An 18,019-nucleotide genomic window follows, 5' to 3' on the forward strand; every position below is an offset into this window, starting at 1 on the left:
AGTGGGTTTACTACAGCTTATCAAGAAACCAGGGAAGCCAGTATTGGACCCTAGATCATACCGTCCTGTGACTCTCTTGGCTAACTTGGGAAAAATACTTGAATGGATTATGGCATTACGAGTCTCTGAACTGTTGATATCTAAAAACTTGATATCCTCTAGAGTAGTATGGCTTCACGCCTGGAAAATCTTGTGAAGATGCTTCGGTTGATTTCTTAGCCCCCGTTGAGAACCCCCTGAAGCTAAATATGAATTAGCTATATATATAGATTTTGAAGGGGCATTTGATTCAGTCTGGTGGGAGGCTGTCCTGGCTCAGTTGCGGCGTGCAGAATGTTCATTTGAGATCTATAATCTCTTCAAAAGTTATTTCTCTGACAGGTGTGTTATAGTTAAATCTAAGTACTTTTATGTTAAAACACAGGTGACACGTGGGTGCCCCCAGGGCTCGGTGCTGGGGCCTCTCATCTGGAATTTGGTGTTGCAAGACTGGCTGGAGCGGTCCTATTCGGATTGTAAAATGTTTGCTTTGCAGACGATCTTACTATAGTGATTGCTGGAAGGTCCAGGGCGATGCTAGAACAGAAAACTAACATCATATGGAATGAGTTATATTCCTGGTCTCAAACTAACAAACTTACTATAAGTGCTCGGAAAACAAAATGATGATTTTTAAAACTAAATTGGATTTAAATCGTCCCCCACAAATAAAGCTACAAGGACTTCAAATACCGTTAGTAGCTGAGACAAAATATTTGGGAGTATTTATTGATCAAAGTTTATTATGGTCCTGAATTATCTTAGTGAAAAAGTTAGGAAGTTTTCTGGATCTGTCATTAGAATATCAAAATCCGACTGGGGCCTATCATTGAAAACTTTAAAGGTGTATTATCGGGCGGTTTTCCTTCCTATAACCACATGCGCACCAGGAGCCTGGTTTCGGCGTGCTACAATTATACGGTTTCAAGCCAAGTTGAACTCTATACAGCGAACAATGTTGCTTACTATCATGAGAGTTTGTAGAACGGTTTCAACCGTTGCGTTACAGGTGCTTGCCGGGTGTGTTCCGTTGGATTTGTTCTTGGTGTACTGAGGTCTTTGTTATTATATAAAGAGACAAATGCTCATTAGGATCTTGGATACAGAGTTAAATGTCAATACTGATATTAAACAACTGATATTAAACAAGAAAAGAACCGATGCCTGAATGAAATATTTAAATTGTGGCAGCATAGATGGGATAATGTTGAGGCTGGACGGGTTACCTGGCGTTTTATACCTGAAGTCACATTTTTAAACAGCGGACAGATTACAAAATGGTTTACACCAAGCTTGGAATCCTTATTTTTTATGGCGGGACACGATTCACTTAATGCCAAGTTGTTTGCCCTGGGTGTGTCGGACACTGATTTATGTTTTGTGGTGTTCAGAAAATTGGCACCATATTCTTTATGACTGTGCTATTTACGAGAACTTAAGGATTCAAATTTGAAGAATAATGGAGGATCTGATACCAGGCCAGGAAGGATTATTTTGGCTGATCAAAATTATTATGATCTTTTCAAGAATTCTCAAAAGCAGTGTTCAGACATAGATCTTTAATCCCAATTTTACGTACTTAGTTTTTGGGTTTATTATGGTGAAGTCTTGATCATCAGAACCCATCAGAGACTGTGGTCGAGGTGAGGGATGAGGTGTAGTGTTGAGAGGTTATTTTATTTTATTTTATTTAATAATATTATTATTTTTTTAATTATTATTTTTATTTATTATTATGTTTTATTTGTTATTATTTATATATATATATATATATATATATATATTATTATATTATATATATATATATATATTATTTTTTATTTGTTATTATTTATATATATATATATATATATATATATATATATATATATATATATATGGTACTCACCTTTTTATAATCTGCATTGATGTTGGAATAAAATGGATGATAATTTTAAATTTAAGTTAGCGTGAATAAGTTAGGATTTAAAAACAGAATTAAAATGTGCGCAAGGAAGTAGAAGTGCACATCTTCGTCCTTGGTTGTCAATGTTGAAATTTGAAACAATTGAAGTTATATAGTTGGAAACAGGAGGCCAATAGCCATAACAAGTGGCTTTCGTTTTACACGTCTTCAGTTGGCAATGGTAGAATGAGAGTGAACGCGTGTATTTAAGAAGACTAAGTTCTCGTGATTCTCCTGGATACACGTGGGAATCTCAGGTGCATGAGATTCCAGACCGGTGCTATGTTATAGGGTAGTTTGGAATTTAATACTTGGAGAGTGGAATGGCGACGAAACCATTCTATAACTAGGGCTTCATATTGGAAAATTTTAAAACTGGATTTTAATTTGATAATAGGAATGGCTGAATCTACTAAGGGGGTGTGGTTGTGGGATTGAACTGTGTTGCTAATTCGGTATTGGACTGTCCCGTCCTAAAGCTATTGTAATGGTAGTACGCACGTGTATTTGATGTTTTGGTAGAACCGTATTTTGTGGTGGTGGTGCTACCAATGTAGCAAGCGTTACAGTTATCTTGACATTTTATTAAGTAGATGATATTATTCATGTCACTAATGTGGTAATTTTGCGTATCTTTATACGAGTTGAATATTGAACCTAGTTTATTATAAGATGAGAATGTAAGGGTGATATCGGTACCTTTGAATAAACGGCGGAATTGGTTGGCAAAATTACTATGGTAAGGGAGGATAATACGTGAATTATTATTGGAAATCTGTTTGGGTGGGTTGTTAATATTATTTTGGACTGTGATAATAGTTTGTTTGATTAATTGAATAGGATATTTCCTAGATATGAATTTACTTGTAAGATACTGTAGTTCATTATTAAGGTCGTAATGTGTGGAACTGTATTTTATAGCATTGTAAATTTGATTATAAAGGACTGCTTTTTTTGTGTTAAGGGGGTGATGCGATTCAAAGTGTAAGTATTTGCCCGTGTGAGTATTTTTTCTGAAAATTCTTGTTCCTAGTTTTGTATCGCTTCTGTATATAGTGAGGTTTAGAAAATTAATTTGCCCATTTTCTTCTAATTCCAGGGTATATTTTAATCTATTATGCAAGGAATTAAATTTAATGAAAAGATCATTTATTGTGGATTTGTGCGCTATTAAGAGAATATCGTCAGCGTATCGTATAAATAATTTAATATCTGGGGGGTATGGTTGTAATATATGATTTTCTAGGAGGCTAGGTAAATTTTAGATAGGGGGCTGAGATCCCTAATCCCATAGGTAGGCCATAGATTTGCTGGTAACTCTGATTAAGAAATAGGAAATATCTGACATCTAATAGAAAGTTAGTGAGCTCTAGTATGCTATTAATTGAGAGGGAAGTGCGATTGGAAAAGGTTTTGTCGTCTGTTAAGCAATTACATAAGGTTTGTAATGTTGACGACAAATGTACATTAGTGTACAATGAGACTACATTAAAAGATGCTAGGATGTCATCATTGGTTATTGTGATAGAATTTTTTTTTCAAAGGTTTGGGAGGTATATTTGCCGTCAACATTACAAACCTTACGTAATTTCTTAACAGACGACAAAACCTTATCCAATCGCACTTCCCTCTCAATTAATAGCATATTAATTGTTGTTGGCGCATCGGCTTCTGTGGCCATAATGCACCTCCCAAAGTTTTTGCATTTACTCTGATCCAAGTCCGAGGCGGGATTCGAACCCGCGACCTTTGGGTTGCCAGGCAGGCACTGTCGGCGACTATGTGACTTAATTCTGTGCTTATGTGAGGGTAGAGGTAAGAAATTCCGAGCGGCCCTAATATAATAATTTGAATTAATTTTTGTGCTTATGTGAGTCTGCGCGGTAGCACAGTGGTATCGTCACCGTCCTCCCTACACCGGGTGGAAAAGGCCCCGGTTCGAATCCCGTCGATGACGGGAGGAACTTTTTTTCACTCCGTGGCTGAGTTAGTCGGTCTCAGGCGTAGATAGCATGGTTCGCCCCCCTAGAAATTGGGGTTTTTTTCGTCTAGCAAACAGGCAAATCAACCAGAGAACACACGCAATTTACAAACAAATAAATATATGGGTAGATGTAAGAAATTGCGGGTGTCCCTAATATAATAATTAGAATTTGAATTTGTGCTTATGTGAACAGGTGTGCCACGTATTTAGTGGTGGTGTTGTTATATTCTTTTATTATGTTTGTATTCCTTTATATTGTATTATATGTAAATCCCCTGGCAATATCAAATGTAACACTTGACAAATAAAGAAGATTTATTTGTTTATTTTAATAAATAATCTTTATTTGTCCTACCATACTGCGTTCTGGAATAACTATGTGACTTAATGCTGTGCTTATGTGAACAAGTGTACCACATCTATAGCGTGTTCAGTGTTGGAAGTGTAGTAAGATAAATACTTTTGTTCTCCTTGTAAAGAAAATTCCTTCACGGCAGTGCATCAGATAGTGGTGTAACACCTTTACATATTTTCAGGACTTCTTCAATTCGCTGAAAGGCAAGCAACAATGGAGAAACACTGCGCTCCAGTAAGAGCATAATTTTTTATTTGATACATAAATATCCCATAAAACAATTACAAATATATTTTTCACTGCATAAATGAATGTCACGCGAAGCGAATTTTAATAATTTCAAGTTCATTTGATATCCTTTTTTCGAATACTGTATTTCATCGAACAATGAAAGGTACGTTGCCCATAATACTTGTAAAGCAAATTGGCACTTTCACTGAAAACAACAAACTGCAAATTAATATATAGGGATCATAATTTTGACACTGATTAATACTGAAACACATTCAAAGACTTCCTAAAAACTTAAAAAAAAGCAAACAAATCCATTAGAGCAGTTTCTAAATATGGATCAGGATGGAAGTAAAAGGTCCACTGTGTGCAATATGTAATTTTTAGGGAATAACTTGAAAACTGCATTCTGAGGCAAGGTGGGGGTATTATAAATTTCAACACCACAAAATAACTTTTTTCAGCTCTCACAGACTGCCAGTTTTCCACTGCGCTTAACTAAGACCGCTGCTATTTGAACAGCTTAGCTCAATTGTGTTCAATTTTGTGCGAGCTAAATTCCAGTTTAACTTGCAAAAAATGTCTTCTAAACAGAAAATAGTTTTGGAGAGATTGTGTCTCCTTGTTGGACGCCTTTTTCTATGCTAATCTCAACTTTATCGTTGTTGTTCCGTATTGATGAAATTACCTTTTCATATATTGATTGGAGAATATTTATGTAAGCTCTGTTTGCACCTTGGTTGATTAGGGCGTCGATTATTGCTTGTTTTGTGACAGTCAAATGCTCTTTCATAGTCGATGAAGGCTGTATTCATTGTGCCGCTCTGTAACTTGCTGCACTGTTTGGATGTGATCCATTGTACTAAAGCCGCTTCTAAAACTTGCTTGATCTTTGGTTGTGCCGCATCAAGTATTGTGCCTATTCTTCTTGAAAGTACCTTTGTGAAAACCTTGAAGACAACTGGCAATAGGCTTATTGGTCGGCGGTTTTTTAAATCTGCCTTCTCACATTTTTTGTGCAGTAGAATGGATTCTGCATTTATACGCTTAAATAATGGGTGACGCTAGTTCATAAATCTGGTGTTAATATCACCATGCTTGACTCAGTTTGGACATTGTAAATTATAAGCTGGTCATCTTGTAGACAGAAGTTTCTACCTTTGAAATTACGTAGGCTGCATGGAGTATTTCAATTGATTTGTGCATGCATTCTGGTTGCTAGATGAAAGATAAACTTGAAACATCCTCAAAAATAGCGAATGGCTACAAATAAGGAAGAATATGCGAATAATTTCAAACTTTTTGGCATTTACAATGCGTCATTACCCTCTGGCCTCTGTTTTCAAATATTCGAGAACTTTTGAAGACAAACCTGGAAAAAGCCGGAAAACGTAACTTGAGCATCTGTTTGTACCTCAAAATGTCTGAGTATAATTTCTGCTTCATTTTATAAACACAATGTAATAAATATAATCTAATCAATTTCTGTATGATTAGCAGCCAATAGAAAAAAAAAAAACAGTGGAAGGGAGGAATCATAATAACTATTACTGTAAAATTTTAAGCTTCTAAAGTTTTCCGTTATGTATAAAAATCAGTACATTCTTAATGCAATATCTGGATAAATGAACATTTTGGACATTGCATTTGCTATAACCCAGTTACATAAAAATCAGATTACAATGAATGTCACAGTTCTCTTTAAGCTATGAACTTATCTTGCGGTATTGGTAAATTATATTATAAAATTTTCTTTTACTTGGGCTGCTCAAAAAAAAAAAAAAAGTAGTTGCAATACGGCTATTACAAAGAAAACGAATTAGTTAATATACATGTACGCAGTGCGTTATCCTTCAAAAGCGTTAGTAAAAGAAAATTTTATATACAGGGCGATTCAAGAGGAACAGTAAATATTTGAGAGGTTATAGTATCGATTATTATCAGTAAAAAACTTCATTTAAACTTGTGTCCAATTCTCAATGGATACAGAGATTTTTGCTGTTTGAAACTGGGGCACACAAAGACATAATGAGAGGTATTAATAAATTTGATAATTGAGAGCTATTAAATGCTCGATAATTCCTATATTCTATTATATTATAAATCAACAGGGATTATTAAAGGTATTAAAGAACGAAAGTTTGCATTTATTGACTTTTTGAATGATAAAAAACACAAATAATTGACAATTTTTTTACATTTCACAATAAATGTTTGAAAATCCCACCGCCAACCGCACTTTGCAACGGAAATTCTAGGTAAATGGGCCCTGTAAGACGATTTTTTTAACACAACAGGCCCAATCAACTGACCGTTGATGATACCGTAGTTGAAAATTTGTTTCTACAGTGGCATGTGGATTTTCGTCTGACCACCTCAACAATATTAACGAAATTAATCGGCGATTAGCATTTACCCGCTGACAAAATTCCAATCGCTGGGCGTTGTCTCCTGGTTGAAGGTTGTTGTTTGGTTTTTAGGAGCATTAGCAACTAAGGCCATATTGCTCCAGGATATGCGGTGGTCATTCCTTAACCTTTCCGCATCCTCCGTATTTGGTGGTGACGGGCTCGAACCCCGGTCTAATCAAGAAGCGTGTGCTACGCACTGCTGCTCCTTCCCACCTGGCTACGGAGGCGCCTCTGGTTGAAGGTGTTGCACCCACTGTATGTATTCTTCGTGTGCTAATAGTAGGACTATGTTCTACCGACTGAAGAATGTGTTCTATTTCATCCACATTTTGTTCATTTGCACGTTCCAAAGAAATATGAGCGCTGTGAATTGTACCAGTCTCACGCAATTTGGCGTACACACTCTTGAATCTGGTATTCTGCGATTAGGAAAACGTCTACGGTATTCTCTACAAGCAGCAGTAGCACTTCCACCACCAAAACCGTAGACAAACGTCATATCGGCATATTGAGCATGTGTGAAGATGTGCGGCATTCTTAATAACCCTTCTAACACCAAACAGCGTCAAGTTATAACTGCTTCTTGGTCACATATGATTCAGTGAGCTGTGCGCGCCAGTTTAAAACACCTGTATCTCCGTAATCATTGAGAATTGGACGCATGTTTTGATGAACTTTTTTACTCAGAATAATCGCTACTATAACCTCCCGAAATGCTTACTGTTCCTCCTGAATCACCTGTATAAACGATGCGGGTTTGTTCATGGAAACCACTGCAAGCCGGCACTGTTATACACCGATGAGCCAAAACATTATGACCAGCAAGTCGTTATGCAAATCGAAGCAACTGCAGGTGAACTATGGCGCGTGCGCAGGTCGGGACACGGTATGAAAAACACCTGATACTGAGCTCCGTTAATCAGTGTTATTCTTGTTCTTCAGATGGGAAAGGCAGCGGACTTAAGCGAGTTTGACAAAGGCCAAAGTGTAATGATCAGAAGACTGGATCAGAGCATATCCGAAAGAGCACGGCTGGTGGGATGCTCACGGTCAGCCGTCATTAGTAAGTACCAAAAGTGGTCCGAGGAGTGGACAACCCACGACTCATCGATGCTTGAGGTGAGCGAAGGCTTCCGGATGGCACGTGGCAACAGAAGGGCGACTGTGGCGCAACTCGCCGGTAATTGGAATGCTGGTGACGGTAGTAATGTGTCACAACACACAGAAATCGAACCCTGCTGATAACGGGGCTGCGTAGCCGCAGGCTGCTCCGAGTGCCCATATTAACTACGCTCTACTGGCGACTACGCCTGCAATGGGCACTCGAGCATCGAAACTGGACCTTGAGAGATTGGAAGAAGGTTGTCTAGTTCAATGAATCACGTTTCCTGTTGCACCATGTGGACCACCGGGTATGTGTGCTTCGTTTACCTGGGGATGGCGCTTGGATGCACCGTGGGACGAAAACAAGCCGGTGGCGGCGGTGTCATGTGTTGGGCGATGTTCTGCTGGAATATCCTGGGTCCAGTCATCCATGTGCCGGGCATTCTGACGTCTAGTACCACCTACCTAAATATCATCATCAAAGCAAATGATGTTTCCGTCTCTGAAGACTCAGAGACGGAAACTGGATAACACGAAAGAAAACTGCAGAGGAGTAACAAAGCAACACTATGTTATGACAAGACTAAGGACAGAGACCGGAATTAAGCCCGCCGAGCCATGGAATCCCCACCATCACAATATGTGACTACGCAGTTCTAACAAAGAACAACATCTACATCTGAATCTAGAGAAATGGACGCGAAACTCAACTGCATGAAAAACCACAATCCTGGACTGAACCAGTGACCGGATTGGAACACGAAGGTCTAGACCTCGCAGCCTGGTGCCGACACGCTTTGTTGGCGATGAATCGAGCACTCTGGTATGATTCCTTTTAATTCCCTTCCCTGGCAGGGGAGGGAGGAGACACTCTGTCTCCTCACTCTCCTGCCGACCCTCTCTTTACCTGGTGGGACATGGGCATGCCCCACTGATCATCTGAGGGCACCTTCTCTATCGCCCCATACTTCTACCTTTATCCCCCAGTATTCCACCTCCCCCCTACTCTATCTGTACTAAAGCGTCGTTAAGGCGCCTCCGTAGCCAGGTGGGAAGGAGCAGCAGTGCGTAGCACACGTTTCTTGATTAGACCGGGGTTCGAGCCCGTCACCACCAAATACGGAGGATGCGGAAAGGTCAGGGAATGACCACCGCATATTCCCGGAGCAATATGGCCTTAGTTGCTAATGCTCCTAAAAATCAAATAACAACATAACATAGGAGTCTGGGTGCGAGGTTAGCCTGTGCAGTCATTGCTCCTTAAAGCTCTTCAAACAGAGAAGTTTTTCCTGATTTATTTTCTGCTTTATTAGTTTAAATTGTCATATTAACTTATTTTCTAGAGTAGCTTTATATTCCTAGTTACGATACTTAGTTTAAAGTTTAACTTAGACAGAGATTTCGTAGATATTACTTAGTATCGGTAACGGTATCAAATCCACGTGTCACAAATTGAACGAGAGGTCTTTTAACCAAATTTAGTCGATTTATTAACCAATTGTTATATCAAATTATCTTCTATAAGTAGATTATAGACCTAGTCAGGATCCTTAGTTTATTCTAAATTGAGATAGCGAGATTTCGAAGCTAATCAATACTTACGAGTCCGTAGAAATGCCGTTCGTGAATTCCCGCCATTTTTACACGATAGCATAAGCTTAGTGTCGTATAGTGCATAATATAATATTGTCAATTAATCAGTAAATCTATTAATCTTGATAAACTTTATTGTCAATTAAATTGTATTTTTAACTCTATAAATATATATAACGACTTAATCGTAACAAATAATTAATACATAACTATAGTGGTACACGTGATACGGAAGTTGTATAAAGGGAACACTAGATACCGGAAAAAAAAAAAAAAAAATATATATATATATATATATATATATATATATAACATAACTGTTTTGGGATATAACTTAAGGATTTAATTTTTGTTTTAAATTTAATTGAATTAAATTGGAATCATGACTCTGACCAGAGCAGCAAAGCAAAAGGCTGAAGCTAATGGGAGTGCTGTGGTTCAGGGGAGAACTGAGGGGGGCAGTTGCCCTCTGAATCACAGTCTATTAAAATGCACTGTTTGCTTGATGTTTGCGGAGCAGTCGGGTACGGGACATGATACTGCCAAGGGGGATGTCTTTGTGTGTGCACGATGTAAGGAATGCAAGGAAATCAGGCGACAACTCAGCGTTGTTATGGGCCTTTATGAGACCTTGAAGGACAGGGTGGATGCCCTTGAAGGAAATAAATTGAGGGGCCCATCAAGCTCTCAGCTGCCCACATCAACGCCAGAGCTTGCACTTGGTCATCAGGGAACACAGGGGCAGCCCCCTAGGCAGAATGCGCTGGTCCCACAGGAACTAGTAGTTGTTGGTGACTCTATTGTCAGGGAAACGGGGAACATGCTTTGTAAAAAGGATAGGTGGAATAGGACCAGGGTATGTCTGCCAGGGGCAAAGGTTGATGACGTTGTAGAGCGGATATCATCTTTTAAGGGCACAAAAGGTGATATAGTTGTACACGTTGGCACTAATGATATTAAGAGTAGGAGACCGGCGGAATTACTTAGCAAGTACAGATCACTGTTGAAAAAAAGCCGTGAATTAGGGTTGAACTTGAAAGTGTCTGCAATTCTGCCCAGACACGATAGGAGGGAGTATATGATGAGAGCCTTGTCGATCAATTCGGCCCTGGAGGGATTGTGCAAGGCTCAAGGGGTAGAATTTTTTTCAGCCTGGACTGTACTTGTTAACAGGAGAGATTGCTTCTACAGGGATGGGATACACTTAAATAGAAAGGGTGCAAGAATTTTTGCTGATGCTGTCGAGGCAGTGTTAGGTGGGTCGGAAAACTGCTAGTTGGGGGGGATACAAGGACTAATAGATTAACAGTAGCCACTGGCAGAGGTGGAAGTGATTCTTGCACTGCTTCTATTCAAATGAGCAGAAGTCTGAAAAACAAGATGCAGGATATTTCAGAGACTGCTGGTAGTCATTGCGTTACAAGTAAACACATGGGTTGTGTTAGGGTAGCTAAGAATAGAAACAGGTGCATGTATACCTGCGTGTACACCAATGCTAGGAGTTTGGTAAATAAATTTGATGAATTTGAGGTATTGCCAAAACATCAAAGGCAGATATTGTTGGGATATCAGAGACGTGGTGTCACACAGATATAAGTAATGCGGAACTGGAATTTGGGGAATACAATGTATATAGAAAGGATAGACAGGACAGGAGGGGAGGAGGGGTTATGCTATTAATTAAGAAACACATAAAGTCAAAGGAAGTGAAGCCAGTTGACATCGATGGACAGGGCAGTGTCGAGTCAGTTTGGTGTGACATAAGCATAGGGAAATCAAAATTGAGAGTAGGAGTGTGCTATAGGCCTAATGACTCTGATGAGTATAATAATATATTGTACAGGGAAATAGAGTGGGCCAGTAAATCAGAGAGTCTTATAATGGGGGATTTTAATTTCCCAGATATTGACTGGAATTTGTGGGTTGGTCACTCGCACACTAGCAAGGCTTTTGTGGATTTATTGGATGATTGTTTTCTACATCAGCATGTTCGGGAGGCAACTAGAGGGAGAAATACTCTTGATCTGATTATCAGTAGTGATTCTTCATGCATTAAGAACCTGCAGATAAATGAACCACTAGGTGGCAGTGATCACAGTGTGTTGAAGTGGGATTTACTCAAGGCGGTAACTACCATCAGAGGTAAAGGGAAGGGTTTTTGTTTTCGTAAAGGCGACTATGATGGTCTGAGACAGTATTTAAATTCTATACAGTGGGACCAACTGATGATGTTACCAACAGCAAACTCAAAATGGGAAGCATTCAAGGAACTAATCTTGGTGGCTACCAGGCTTTACATACCAACTAAGAAATATTGTTCAAGGTTTAGGCCTAAATGGTTGTCAGATGGACTAATGAGACATGTGGCAGAGAAGAAAAATGCATGGGATACATACAAATTAATGGGTGACATGGAAGCCTATGATAGATATAAGTTGGTCTGTAACCAAGTCACAAAGGAGATTAGGCAGGCAAAGGCAGACTACGAAAAATCCTTGGCAAAGGATGCAAAGAAAAACAGAAAGGAGTTCTTTACATACTTGAACTCGAGAAGGAAAGGGATGAATTAGATTGGTCCACTGGATATTGATGGTTCAACAGTTGAGGATCCTGCTCAGGTGGCTAACAATCTAAACGAGTATTTTGCATCTACATTCACGCATGAGGAGTTATTCAGGAAGGAGAATGATGTAGGTAAAGTAAACATTGGCAGTGAGCTGGATGATTTTGTAATAACTGAGAGGAAAGTGGAGGAGAGATTGTTGAGGATAAACATAAAAAAGGCACCTGGGGTGGATGGGATCTATCCAGTTATATTAAAGGAGGCAGCAAAGGAAGTATGCAAACCCCTAGCCATAATTATGAGAGCTTCTTTGGACTCAGGGGAGGTACCCATAGACTGGAGATGTGCAAATGTAACCCCAATTCACAAAGGAGGATCAAAGGCTGACACAAGTAATTATAGACCTGTTAGTTTAACTTCTGTTCCAGGTAAATTAATGGAGGCACTGGTTAAAGAAGCACTGCAGGATCATCTAGACAAGAATTCAGTTATAGCTCAGACGCAGCATGGTTTTGTTAAGGGCAGGTCTTGCCTGACCAATTTGATTGGATACTATGATGTAGTCACAAAAGAACTGGATGCAGGGAATAACTTTGATATTATATATTTGGATCTTAGAAAGGCTTTTGATACTGTTGCACATGGAAGACTGCTGCACAAATTGGAGCAGTGTGGCATTGGAGGCAAATTGCTGCTATGGATAAGGGGATGGTTGAGTGGCAGAAGACAGAGAGTGGTAATCAATGGACACTGCTCAACGTGGACTAATGTTATTAGTGGAGTTCCTCAAGGTTCAGTGTTGGGTCCATTGTTGTTTTCGGTGTTTATGAATGATATTGATGATGGGATATCAAGTTTAATGTCTAAGTTTGCAGATGATACAAAGGTTGGCAGGGTCGTTAAGGACACTTTTGACGCTATGCTGCTGCAACAGGATCTGGAAAGGTTGAACAGATGGGCTGAGAGGTGGCAAATGAAGTTTAACATTGACAAATGTAAAGTACTACATATGGGTAACAGTAACCCCAGAGCAATGTATCAACTCTGCGGTACTACACTGACAGTGGTGGAGAATGAAAAGGACCTGGGGGTAATTGTGCAGGCAGATATGAAGTTCTCTGAGCAGTGCAGACGAGCTGCAAGAGTAGTTCATGGTGTCTTGTCAATGATATACAGGAATTTTTCTAGCAGGGATAAGGAGGTGATTATTCCCTTGTATAAGGCAATGGTTAGGCCACATCTTGAGTACTGTATACAGGTCTGGAGGCCTCATTTCAAGAAGGATGTAGAGCTGCTGGAACGGGTACAGAGAAGGGCAACAAGATTAGTAAATGGAACAAAGGGTTGCTCTTACGAAGAAAGGCTTAAGTTTTGCAAATTACAGAGTCTGGAGACTAGGCACCGGCGAGGTGATCTGATAGAGGTGTATAAGGCTTTGAATGGTTTGAGCATGCTCAATGCCAATGGGATTCTTCATCTTTCTCAGAATAATCACCTCAGAGGGCATAAATTCAAATTGAGGAAGGACGGATGTCGGATAGATGTGCGGAAATTTGCCTTTGGCCAGCGGGTGGTTGGTTGGTGGAACCGACTTCCATCACTTGTTGTTGAAGTTGATAGCCTAAACAAATTTAAAGCTCAACTGGACAGGTATTTCGAACGAACGGAGGGGTGAAATGGGAGAGGGTTTTTTTTTTTTTTTTTCTGGCTGATGCTGAATAAGCTTGCTTTCTTGCATCATATGCCTCTACTAATGCTAATGCTAATGCTAAAGCGACGCACCACACACCAAATGAAATTTCGCTCAAAGTATAGTTTCGCCCAGTTTCTGACTGTTCATTCTAAGCGATACCCCAACAATCGATGACGCATGCATGCACATGCTAATTCAAATTCTTTTTTTTTTTTTTTTGTATTTACTATTATTTATTATTTTTTTCTTTTTATTATTTTTTTCTTTTTTTGTATTTACTATTTATTTTTTTTTTCTTTTTAATTTTTTTTTAAGGTCCTTGCCGCCGAAATCTCAGGAAAGTAAGCGGCAGGACCTGCCAGAGTAAATCTAAGTCTACTGGGTTCCTGGTCTGCCTCCACTGGGCGAAAGTGGGGCAACGTTGGGCCTCAGTACAGCTAAATGACCAGATGTACACGACACTACACAAATTCAAGATCCATACACTTTTAAATCTCTGGCTTTCCCAACAAACTGGCACACCCACAATGAAAGCAACTCGGAGATGAGGGAAACTCCTGGTGCTGCTTGACATCAACATACTTTACATTTTACCTAAACATCATTGCTGACCAGGTATACCCTTTCATGGCAATGGTCTTCCCTCTGGCGGTGCCGTCTTTCATCAGGATAATACGCCATGCCACACGCCTGGATTGTTCGAGACTGGTTCGTGGAACATGAAGAAGACTTTCAGGTATTGCCCTGGCCTCCAAATTCCCCAGACATCAATTCCATCGAGCATGTGTATTGGAACAACAACTTCGATCTGCGGCGTCTCAACCACGGACCTTACAGGAATTAAAGGATCTGCTGGTTACGTGTTGGTACCAGATACCACAAGACACATTTAGAAATCTTGTAGCGTCCATGCCTCGTCGGGTACGAGCTGTTTTGACTGCACGCGAAGGACCAACATCATATTACGTAGGTTGTTAATGTTTTAGCTCATCGGTGTATAGGATTCTTATATGCGCCTCGCGTCATCTTAAATTTTCTGAAACAGAATATTTAATTAGCCATTAATTATAAACGAAGATCTCACCTGTTTTTAATTGATGTTCCAAATGTAAGCAACTGAAATAAGGAAAACATATTTTGTTATGTACGGCTATAATGTTAGAAAAATCTTATAAATAACTAAAAAAATTTCTTGTGATATTTATTCATAGGACCATTACAACAACAACTGTTGTAATGACACATGTATAAAATATTTACAACTGTTATCGTTACTATTTACATAACGTATTAGGGGTGCCCCATATCCCTGCATCTGAGATCGGCACACTACTGCTCTGATTGAAGAAGTGTTTATTGCTCCAGTATCCAACAAGATTCGAATCTGTACCTATACAGACGAATGACAAGTGTCGAAATCATTACACTATCAGGGAGGAACATTACCTTTGTAATTTTCATGGAGCACTGGCATTCACAAAATAATTCAATTCTAAATTTCCATCCTGTTTAATCAATATGACGTCCTGCACTGTAAAAGAAAACGCCACATTAAAAAAGCAGGAATTTCATAGAAAGTGCCTACAACTGTTTTCCTTTTCAGACTTCAGAATAAGAACAAGTTTAATTTAGAAAATATCTAAGTGAATCGTATATTGTTTCATATCACAACAAGCTGTAAAGTGAAAAGTTACTTTAGGGTTATATAAAGCATAAAATAATTTAAACTAGAAAAATAAACCAAGGGCCCGAGATATAAAACATGTATTTGTTATAAAGATGCTTTTCACCTCTTGCGTTTACCATCTGTACGGAACTTGCAATTTTCGCTTTTGCAAAAAAGTGAAAGTTGCGAGTCTCGAACATTTTAATGGCTTTCATGGTTTAAAATTTTACTTTATTTGCAAATCGGCCAGTGCTTTCAACATGTTAAGTTTTATTATATGATCAATGCACTGAATATTGCTGAATTTAATTTAGTGTAACTTATTCGACAGTTACCTTATCTCGCTTTCTTATCTCAATTATCTCACTCAAAGCTTCCCAACAGACTGGAACCAGTATATAGTGAGACCCATTCCTAAAATACAAGGCTCCATCTTCATCAATACAGTTTACATCCATAATGAAAGCCCAATGTATCCTCAAAGTAATGGAGAAGTGCCTTTTCCCATCTTAACTAATCAGATTCTGCCATGTGATTCTCCATATACGGATTGAAACGGAGGTCCACAATTACTAATCTGCTGGCAGCCACCATCGTCATTCTAGAGGCTCTTCAAATAGGGATGAGTTAGCAGTTGTTTACTTGAATATCTAGTCCGCATTTGACTGTATTGATGTCCATTCCCTCCTTATCAGGTGTGTGAGGAAGCATACCAGACAGATAACCGTAATATTTTTGAGGTCTTTCTCAACGACTACGATTCCGATACGGACAAGAAATTCTTCATACGGCGGAGTTCTATCTGGGCTCCTCTTTACTGCTGCAATCCATATATTCCTGTGCTGCCAGCAAACAGATTTGATTAACTATGCTAATGATCTGAAGTTCCTCTATGGGATATACGAGGCCAACAGACCAGATACCGCATCCGAGCCTATTGCTAACAGCCTACAGAATCTAATATCATACCTCTCACAGCTCTCCCTAAAAATAAATCCAACGAAATCTGCACTAATGATATTCTCTCCAAAATACATCCAAACACAGCTGAACTCGGAAATACATGGGATGCTCATCCCACTAGTCACAAAGCACAGAGACCTCGGAGTCATTTTTCGCTCTAAACTCAGCTTCACACGCCATGTTGCAGATATCCGAAACAAGATTTTTCAGAACCAGATAGCTTGCTAAGCAACATCTTCTTCATGTCACTAAATATAAGAACACACTCCAGTAGATATACCTATGGGACTGAAATCTGGGCGTCGGCGACGAAAACCACGCTGAAAACTATCCATTCTGATGAGTACTGGCTGCTTCGTTAGATCCTGCAGAAGCATAAACTTCCACTCCTCAAACATACCATAAATAACGAAACTACTAAATTTTAGAAAAGTCTCAGAACTAATGTTCGCCTTTCGCTTACTCGTAACGATAAAAATGGTAGCAGGCGAAATAAATATGCCTAGTTTCTGGCATAATAGTATAACCCCACCATCCTTAAGAACCCTCCCATCTCTTCAGTCTGTGGCATGAAGGCTCAGGAAAGTTGACAGGTTCCTGCTCATGGAAATGTTCCAAAATGTTCAGATTGATGAGCACTTCAAGAGGACAGATTGAGTTTATTGGGGACAAAACGTAAAGAAGAAATGTCATCAGGGAACAATTCTCGTCCTAAGCTGAGTGGGTTCAAAAAAATAAATAAATAACCATCCTCTGGAATTAACTTTCTTATGTTAAACCTCTAGCATTTTTTCTGTCATGGGTATTGCATCAGTCGTCTATGTAATCCATTCTATTCAGTGATTACAATAAAGATAGAGATCATCCTTCTTAATTAATTATGTCAATTCTTACCGTTTCCTTTTTTTCTCGTGGCACCATCGGAAACTACTTCCTTGTTTCTTCTTCTCCTGAAAAATTATTAAAAATAAATAAATGTTTAATTTTAAATCTCGTGGATGAACCAAAAATACGGATTATTCATTTTTCTGTTTTCAGAGGTAAATGATATTTCTATCGCCTAGTAATAATCCTATATGGCTTTCTTTACAGTAAAATAAATGCTATTTTCCATAATTATTATACAGTATATAGCTACAGAACAACTCATGTAAGGACTTTAAGATGTGAATCCGACAGCTTCTATTCTTGATTAACAATAACTTATAAATAAAAAATGTATAATTTTCACATAATAATCTTCTAGAACATTAACAAAGATCTCGGATGCATTTACAAAAATTTCTGGGAAGGCTTTTGAAGCTTTTCAGTGTCAATTTTGACTTCAGCAAGGCTTGCCTCATGAAAGTTGTATAATTGCTGGTCTTACTTGTTGGGTTATATTTTTCTGAAAAGGATGATGCAAAGCATCTGAAGGTTATCCAGCGTATTCCTCTGCATTTTGTTTTCTTTCTTTTTCCTCCATTTCTACC

This window comes from Mastigoproctus giganteus, chromosome 2 (genome assembly GCF_048544385.1).
Source record: "Mastigoproctus giganteus isolate SK-2022 chromosome 2, ASM4854438v1, whole genome shotgun sequence".
Classification (NCBI taxonomy): domain Eukaryota; kingdom Metazoa; phylum Arthropoda; class Arachnida; order Uropygi; family Thelyphonidae; genus Mastigoproctus; species Mastigoproctus giganteus.